We start from the raw sequence: 10,087 nt of genomic DNA on the forward strand, positions 1-10,087 counted from the left end.
TCTACCCCTGTGAAATCTCAATGTAAATATGAGAGAAAAAGGGTTATTCTAATTTAGAAAATATTATTGTAACAAGGTGTAAATACAGGAATATTTTAATTTACATTTCAACAGTATTTCAAAAACAAGCATCTAATCATGCTGGTGGTGAAGCACTGGAATGGGTTACCTAGGGAGGTGGTGGAATCTCCTTCCTTAGAGGTTTTTAAGGTCAAGCTTGACAAAGACCTGGCTGGGATGATTTAGTTGGGAATTGGTCCTGCTTTGAGCAGGGGGTTGGACTAGATGACCTCCTGAGGTCCCTTCCAACCCTGATATTCTATGATTTTTAGAAATGGAATTATTTACATTTATTTTTTTATTTGACGTATAACTTCTCTAAATAACATCATTTGTATTTCAACTGTGGAATTTCAAGAAATCCAAAATATTTATCGTAACAAAACAAAGTATTAAATTGTCAGACTGGGTTGCTTAGTTACAATGTACATGTGTCATAAACATCACAACTACACACGTTCAGCTGCTCTCTCTCCCCCCTCCCCACACTCTCTTTATTGTCTTGACTGGTTCTCTCTGGAAGTCAGAGCACATACACCCACCTCCTGCACTACATCTTTGAAAATTAATAGGTGAAAAAATGATAGAATTAATTAAGCAATATATTTAAGTTAACTCACACAGGATTATATCATATTCTTTGAACTTCTGTCAGCATTAATTCATGTGATTTTTAATTTTCTAGCTACATATAATTGGTATTCAAGATATGAACCTTCCTTTCTTTTTCTCATATCAAGTAACAAAACAGGGTCCCCAACCTCAAATGCTATCTTCCTATAGATAGAAATCTCTTCTACAATCTCCATTTTGTAGTTTATTTTTCTTTAGACATATTATTTGAAGGCAATGGACTGTCAAGTGTCCATTGTTGATTTCAGTGTACCGCTGGGCTCTTTGTGTTCTTGTTTGTAAGGAAACAACAAATGTAGTTTGATAAAGAAATAGAGAAGGGTTGTATTCTTTTACTGAATCATCACAAATTAACTTAATTGTATTAAAGACACTGGCACTTAATGACACATAACATGAAATTTGGTGAAGCTTTATTGGGAAACCTTTCTTCTCGGTCATAAATCAGTCAAAAAGGTGATATTTTTGTTGTCATGTGAGGTTTAGAGTACAAAGAAAAGAAAGATGCTCCAGGAAATGCACCACAATTCCTCTGAGTTCTCTGTCCCCCATCTTCTGGAATGCTCTGTAAAAATAGTGACCGATTGATCTACTTCCTTGAAATTAGTGATTGAACCTAATTTCTTGAAGAGCTACTGAGCAGAGTGTGAGGGGAGGCACATCACATGGCATTGTTAGGACTCCTTTTTGTTTTAAACATGCTGTGTTATGACCATTTTCAATGTAATAATTCAGTTTTGAAGATTTATTCACAATATGCCATTCATGGCAGTGTGCCATAAATTTACTGTGATTATTTAACAATAAATACCCTAAAATTGTTGTGATGGATTCGTGTTTTTATCCTGTCTGCTGGTGTCTAGGTGGCATGGGCTGCTGAAGCTTTGTGTTTTCCCTAGTTTTTAACACAGGGAAATATTAATCTAAAAATAGATAATTTTCCCCTAAAATTTCCTTCTGACATATCTGCGTTCCTTTCTCTATTTCTCACTGAATTATGTGTAATTACTGTGTTCCCTTATCCAATATTATTGTGTTATTACATGGGAAAATATATGGGCAAATAGTAAAAACCATGTTGTATATTAACCTATCTGACAAGACATAAAAATGTGTTGTCACTCACAATTGATGGCTCCCCCATCAGTTCCTGCAACCGCTGCCTGGCAGATGTCTTTGTGAATTAGGCAGCATGCAGTCTGCCAGGGAACCTCCACCGAGTGTCTTTATGACTTTTTATGGTGCATCACAATATAGCAGCAGTTATGTGGCTGCCCCCTTCCTGCTCCCTGAATCAGACTTTTATACTGCTGCTTTCTTCTCAGCGCTGAGCTACTGACCTCATCGGGCTCCCTACAGGTGCAAGTGATCCCCTCTGCCCTTCCAAACCGAAACTAATCAGTCCCTCCTCCTCTAACTGCACCCGGTGCCCTGGGTGTGCTCAGTGACCAGGGTGCTGGCTTCCAAAGGGCTCCGTTTGTAGCTAACAGTCCCCTGTCACATGATTGTGTAATTGACCATAGAGTGAAAATAACACCAGATGTAAACTGTTACCTCATTATTCAATACAGAACCTAGATCTGCCAGTATCTGCTCTGGACAGCCATGTTGATACATAATTTTACATGTCGTCTTCTCCACCTCATGTGCTGTCGTTCTAGTGGAAATTCTTCTACATGTTTTGAAAAATCATCTGTAGCTATCTGTACATACTGGTATCACTTCTGTGGTACTGGATAGAGCCCGATTAAATCTGCTCCCAGCAGTTTCCAGGGTTTAACAACCTATGTGCAAGAACACAGGCTAGAGTTATCATTTGGATCTTCCCTATGATATTTTTATTATAATCCCATATACAGTAAGCAAAGTAAACATTATAATGTGGTTTCTATAATAGTAGATGTCTCCACACAGTCAGAGTCTAACTTTTGGTGTTTTTAAGAAGTAAATAAATACAAGCCAAACTTTTGCAACTGAAAACTTGCATAAATATGCTTTGCCAGCATGGTGTGAGCAATAGAGGTCATTGCTGCTGTTGGAATTTTGTGGTTCCCAATGAGTCTGATGCTGGGTAGAATCAAGGGACTTCTATTCGATGCGATTCGATACAATTCAATTCAACAAGGCTTTATTCAATGTGCAAAGGGAGAGCCCCTGGTACAAAAAAATCAGCCAGAGTCCCTCCAGCAAGGAGCCCCTCCCCTTGCTAGTTTATAGCACATGGCACTTACATAACAAGTTACATAACAAGTTACATAACATGAACTTCTAACCAATCAGAGCTAACCTTTCCATATATGGGTTTGTTTATCACATGCTCATAGTTCTCCATTCCACATGCTGAGCTCAACCCCCTCCCCTTGGCCTTCTCTAGAATGTTCCTAGGGTGGTGAGCCACAGCATGCTTCCCTATGCATAAGCACCCTGCAAACCACATTTTATCCTAAATGAACATAAGCATACCCTTCACTGCCCTGAGGTCCCTTCCAACCCTGATATTCTATGAGTAGTTCACAGGAGGGCTGATTAGAGGCTTTATTGTGAAGCAATAATCAATACAGATAATGATAAACAATTAGATTGGCTATTTTTAAAAAACACTCCAGATGTATTTAACATGGGGAAAGATGCAAAGTGTTTGATTTAACGGGGAGCCACCTGCTCAGGTCCACTTCATTGCAGGGGTTGTAAAGTTAAGTGCAATCCAAGCAGGACATTTGCCTGGCACGAGATCCTGTAGGAACTCCTGCAAAGCATATGACAGAGACAGCAGGGTGACCAGAACCTTCTGTACCTCCCTGGGTTCTCTGCTGTCTTTCCAGTGAAACCAGAGAACGTTACCCAGAGCACTCAAAGGTCTCCTTGGAGATCTAAGAGAGACCCAAACCAAGCAGGGGAAACAAAGTGCCTGATGGAACCAGCACAGGATCATTGAAAGGGCCTCAAGTGCTACAACTCTGGACAGTTTCTTGTCCCTGAAGAAGTCAAACCTATTTTAATCTACAGTCTGTGCACTGAGAATTTCTGACTTACCCAGCAAGGCAGAAATAGGACCCAGGTCTCCTGATTCTTAGTCCAGTGCCATAATCATTAGACCATTCTGACTCCCCTGGAACATGGTTTCTTTACACCCTCCACCATGTCTTCCATGTCTCTGATACTGTCACCATATCCCTCCATGCCCCTGGGACCATCACCCTTTCCACACCACTATCTCCTGTCTTCATGTCTCCACATACTTATCATATGTGACAGTGTTCTTGGGCAAAGAGGCCATCACTGCCATTGCTACACCCCTAGGCACGCAGGTGGCTGACTCCCTGCATGCGTTGCATTCATAGCTGAAGGCCACAGGATCATTGCATGGGAAGTGGAGAGGACATGTGCAGACAAATAACTGCTCTGAAGCTGCCTGGTGGCTGTCTCCCCGCTCCCCAGCAGGAATGGCGGCTTCCTGCAGTCAGGGAAGGTTTTGAGGTTCCCCAGTCCCGGCTACTCCTCTGCTCTGCCTTCCAGGACAGACCAGGTCTCTCTGCAGCTGAAGTTCCCACCCCCCACATTTCACATCCCCATTTCATCCAAGTCCTGGATTCCTAGGGCTTGAGACTCCTTTGCCAAACCATCGCATGGCTCCAAGTCTTCTCCATGTTGTCTTCAGAAACCCAGTAGCACTTTCCCTTGTGCCAGCAGGGCAGAGTCTGCACCTGGAGTCCCCTGGATGGAAAGACAGGAAGTGTCTCCCCATTTAGTTTCTCCAGAGGAGTGTTGGGGCCTGTTTTTACTCAAGCTCATTAACACGTTAATCAACATGTTAATCACCACAACTGTCAATGCTGGGCATTTGGTGCATATGCATTCACACCTATTTAACTAATAGTGTATTTTTAAGCCAATGTGATTAACTGCTCCCCTTAGGGTAGGTCGACCTTGGAGTCGACCTTGGAGCCGCGGACTTCGATCCCGCGGCATCTGGACGGGTGAGTAGCCCGAACTAAGGTACTTCGACTTCAGCTATGCTATTCACGTAGTTGAAGTCACGTACCTTAGTTCGACCCCCCCCCCCTTAGTGTAGACCAGGCCTTAGTGCAGACAGAGTTATACCTGTACAAAGGTGTTTATATCAGTGTAGCTGTTCCCTTATGGGGAGGTGAATAAGCTCTACCAAGAGGAGTCACTTTTATACTGATCTAAATGCAGCCGCGCTATGGTTTGTAGTGCTAGGACTATTTAGGTAGAAAGTCACACTTCTGACCAAAATAGTTATACTGGGACAAACACAGGCCTAAGAGGGGCTCACATTGATTTAGCTTAAGTAGATTTTTCACTGGTTTAAGCTAAACCAAAATAGGCCACTCTGGAGCAAGATAAGTGTGTCCATATTGGGTTTTACACTGGTTTAACTGAACTAGTGCAACTTTGAATCTAGGCAAGGCCTCAGGTCTTGTCTACATCACACAGTTGCACCAATTTCACTGAAATTGTGTTTTAAACCAATTTAATTAAACCAGAGCAAATCCCTGTGTGCATGCTCCCCTTATTGCATTTTAAAAACAGCTTAGTGCAGTTTAGATTAACCTGATTCCTAATTGACTTGAAATGAACCGAAATAAGCTTTGTTCAAACCAAAATCATGTATAGTTGTTCCATGTGTGAATGAGGTGTGTGTGTAGCAAATAAGAGATAGGATGTTAGTAGCAGATGGGCCTAATTACAGGAGAAAGAGTGAAGGAAACGGAAACGCCAGTATCACCCTTGCCTTGATGATCCAAAGAGAGCAAAGTGACGGCCCTGAAGCCCAAAGGCATCCGCCCCAAACTAAGAACAAAGTATAAAATAAGGAGCAGCGGTGTAAACATCCAGTACCCAGTTTGTGACTAAGGATCCAAACACTACTGATGGAAGGTGACTGTGAGAATGGCAAATTTGTAATTAACGAATCCCAGCTGACAGCAAAATCCATAGACTTACATGAGAGACAACTGCTATAAAGATGGGCGGGAACCAGGCAACTTTGGGTTTGTTCTGCACCAACAACAGAGCATCGGACACATCCGATGGAGGTCCCGCTCCCACTCATGTTCAGTCTAGCTGGCCACTAGGCTGACTCGAGCAACTATAAGGACTGATAACTATAACACCAGCTGCAGAACCTTTCTGGTGGGTGTATTTATGTTTGTTTGTGTGCATATACTGATTTTAATACTTGTTTAGCATTTTAAATAAATGTGGCGTATTGCCTTGTCCCCTGAAAAAGATTCTGTGAGTTTTTATAAGCATAACAGGTGCAGGGCGGCATACTCTGCAAAATGGTTTGCTCTGTACACTGACTTTCCACACATGGTGCCTGTGAAGTCATGATGGCAAGGGCAGGGTCAAGCCAGCGAGGGTAGGCCCATCCTGCTCCATTAGTTCTGGAATGTCCAGTACTCTGGGGATGTGTCAGTGGCCACCCTACTTGTCTACACGGGGGGGGGGGGGGAAACTGGATTAAGATGAGTTAATTTGATTTTAAAACATATATGTGCACACATACCACAATCCTTCCCAGCACACTGATTCTGCATTTATGTGTAAGTGGGGGAATGGTCCCGCTATTGTGGGGAACTTTCCTGGTTTCTGCACTACCCTGGTGAAGTGGGCTAACAAAAGGATCTGAGTCCTCGCTCCCACTTCCTTTACCCAGAGGCCTCCCTGCCCTAGAGGACTCCGCTTCCACTCTCCTGTCTGGCAGAGTCCTCGTAACCCCAACAAGGCTGGGCCCAGGATTTCCCAGGGTGCTCAAACCCCAACCCTGCTGTGGTCACCCAGGACAGGGGCTAGGGTGTCCCCACTCCGAGATACTCTCTCTGCACTGGGCACCTCCCTTACCCACTGATCACATCATACAATTTAAAGCAAATACAAGTTATTTAATTAACAATTAATTTTAAAAAAGAATAAGGAAAAATGGGAAAGGTTAAAGGAAAACACATTACGCTGCTCCATGGCAGGGAACATCACAAACAGTGTCTCTGGAATGTCACAGTCTGTTCCTTTTAGGTCCCAGGCCTCCTTCTCAGGCCCTGGCTGTGCTGCAGGGACGCTGAGGGTTGGACACTTGCTCTGGCGGTGGCCACACGCTCTCAGGCTCTGGGTGGCAGGACCCTTCTCCCCAGCGTCACCCCCGCCCTGTCAGGGTTACGATCCCCCTCCAAGTCTGGCCTGCAGGGCCTCTTGACTGAGGTATCTCCCTGCACTGGGCCCACTGTCTGGGGTCCCCCTCGCTCTCCCCAGCTGCTCATCGCACCCATCTCCAGACTGCTCCAGCCCCCTCTCCAGCTCCACTCTGCTTATGGCTATGGCTGCTACTGCTGCTGCTGCTCTGCCTTCAGCTCCCTGGGCTGCTTCTCTGGCTCCAGTTGCTACAGCTCTGCTCCCAGGGCAGGTCTGCTCTGCAGGCTGCTTCAGTTACAGCCTGAGCTACAGCTCAGGCTGTAACTCTGCTCTGAGCTCTCATCTGCTTCCTGGGCTGCTTGTCTGGCCCCTCTGGCTCTGGTTGCTGCAGCTCTTCTCCCAGGGCAGGTCTACTCTCTCTGGGCTGTGCTCTGGCTTTTTGGGCTGCAGCTCTGCTCCCATCAGCTTAGCTTGGGCCCCTGCTCTCTCCTTAGCTCGGCCCCACTCCATCTGACTCAGACAATTCCAGCTCACACGGAGGACGGGACCCCCCCGGCCTCCTGACTCCCTGATTAGCCTGCCAATCAGGCTGATCTGGAGCTTTGGCCTCTCCTCATTGTTCCTGGAGACTGTCAATCTCAAGCTCCTGATTTCCCATCGACCGCTCCCTTTTTAGTGCTGGGAGCTAGCAACCAAACACCCCCACTGAATGTTAGTAAGGGGGCAACAGTCCCTTTACATATGGTGAACTCTGGAGTCCCCTTGCAAAGTGGATACCCATGCTGTGAATAGAGTTCTGGCCATCTATTGATTGTGTGCACACAATCCTGCTACACACCACTTTGGCAGTCCTCCAATAGCTATCCCACACTGCTTTGCAGGCAACTGTTACTGACCTGTTTACCTGTGTGCCCTCTGGTGTCCAGTTCCCAGGATGACCCATCCCCTGTTTAAAACTTGGGGTGGGGACAAATTTTTCCCATGTGCTCCTGGGTTCTAGTGTGTCACTGTTGCTGCAATATTACCCCAGGAGCCCTACGACACACCTTGAGCAGCCTCTGGGAGGCGAGCTTAGACCTGGATCTCAGTGACACTGGGGAAGAAGCTTTGGTTCAGGAAGCTCCTGTAGCCAGTCACTGCACTAGAGATCTGACTCTGGACATTGCTAAGCTGGTGTCCGTGAGGGGTCATGACTGGGATGCTGACCAGGGCGTGATAAAGGAATTTACATCCCTGTTACACACAGTGACCAGCGCAAGAGACCTTTATCTGTGCTGATAGGGCCCCACTCAGTGTTATCTGGCGGGGCTGTGTCTGTGCAATAGGGGGAGGGGTAACTTGGGGAGGGGGTTTGGGTCATTCCCAGGTCCCCTCAGGGCCATTAACTGTGTTATCTGACTCAGAGATGGGAATATCCCAGCATTTCCTGCTCTGGGGGAGTCTCGGCCCATGGAGGGTGTTATATCCTTGGGGGCAGCCGGTTTAGGAATAAATCACTTGAGGCCAGACAGCAGACAGCTAACAAAACTGCCATTTTATTTACAGATACAGAGCTCACCCAATCAGCCAAAGCTGGCTGGGCTATCCCCTAATCAGGGGCGGCTCTACAAATTTGGCCGCCCCAAGCAATCATGCCCGGGAGGCGCCCCCGAGCCGCGGGAGCAGCGGAACTGCTGCGGGCATGACTGCGGAGGGTCCGCTGGTCGCGCGGCTCAGCTGGACCTCCCGCAGCTGCGGACGGTTCGCTGGTCCGGCGGCTCCGGTTGAGTTGCCGCAGTCATGCCTGCGGGAGGTCCAGCCGAGCCGCGGGACCAGCGAACCGTCCGCAGTCATGCCTGCGGGAGGTCCAGCCGAGCCGCGGGACCAGCGAACCGTCCGCAGTCATGCCTGCGGCAGGTCCGATCGTCCCCGGGCTCCGGTGGACCTCCCGCAGGCATGACTGCGGCAGGTCCACCGGCGCAGCCTGCCGCCCCCCTGGGAAAGGGCCGCCCCAGGCGGGTGCTTGCCCCGCAGGGCTCTAGAGCCGCCCCTGCCCCTAATAATCTAACTCAGTTGCCATAGGAACAAAAACCATGACAACCAAATACACAACATATTCCTCCCCCCCCAATAAGAACATCCCCTAAATAAAACACACACTAGACTAGAGAAGGAGGGTAGACTGCCTCCATTCCCAGCTAAACCCTGGGGATTATTTTGCCCCATAACCGTGGGTTTGCCCTAGCTAAAGATCCAGCCGATGGGGAGGCCTTCTGTCTCTAGGTGGATTACGGCGAACTTCTGGTGTTGTTACACCCGAAAGTACCATGGGCTCAGGGTCCGCAGCACGAACAGGTGAGGAGGTGGTATCAGCTCGTGCTGGGCAAAGGGGTATCTGAGCCACCGGCAGTAATGGAGGAGAACAGTCAGGAACAGGTGATTCGTGATTCGGTGTCTCACCAGAAGAGGTGAAGTCAGACCACTCAACTGCAGATGTGTCCTGAGGACTGGCATGACCTGGCAACAGCTAATCTACATGTCGCCGCCAGGTAAGATTTTCTGCAGTCCGGACTGTGTAGGAAACAGGTCCTGTTTGAGTGATGATTGTGGCAGGGACCCATTTAGCTCTGGAAGTATAATTCCGAGCCAAAACTGGCTGGCCCGGGCTAAAGGTTCGGTCTTTCGCTCTGGGTGCCCGTCTGATGACTTGATATTGCTGCTGATGTTGCACAATTTGTCGGGGTTCAGAAGGTTTCAGCAGATCAAAGCAAGTGTGCAGCTGTCGTCCCATCATTAGAAAGACCGGGGATGCCTGGGTCGTAGCATGAGGTATGTTTTTGTAGGAAAGTAAGAAGGTATCCAGATGCTTTTGAATGGAGTGTTGTCCCCTTGCTGATTTCAAAGCGTGTTTCATAGTCTGCACAAATCTTTCAGTTAATCCATTGGTGGATGGATGATATGTGCTGACGTGATGTGGTGTATCTCATTTGCCTTCATAAAATTTTGAAACTCCTGAGAGACGAATCACAGGCTTCAGTCCACTTCCAGGCCTTGTTCTGCCCAAGGAGCTCATGAAGTGCTTTTAGCAGTGTGGCTAACTGTGAGATGAACTTTCCATAATAGTTCAGTAGTCCTAGAAACGAGCGCAGCTGGCTTACATTTTGAGGTGGGGGAGCCTCCACAATAGCTTTAACTTTTGCAGGGGCCCTATGAAGACCTGCAGAATCAATGATGTGTCCCAAATATTCAACAGAGGGCTTGA

The sequence above is a fragment of the Mauremys reevesii genome, unplaced genomic scaffold (assembly GCF_016161935.1).
Source record: "Mauremys reevesii isolate NIE-2019 unplaced genomic scaffold, ASM1616193v1 Contig15, whole genome shotgun sequence".
NCBI classification, from domain to species: Eukaryota; Metazoa; Chordata; order Testudines; family Geoemydidae; genus Mauremys; species Mauremys reevesii.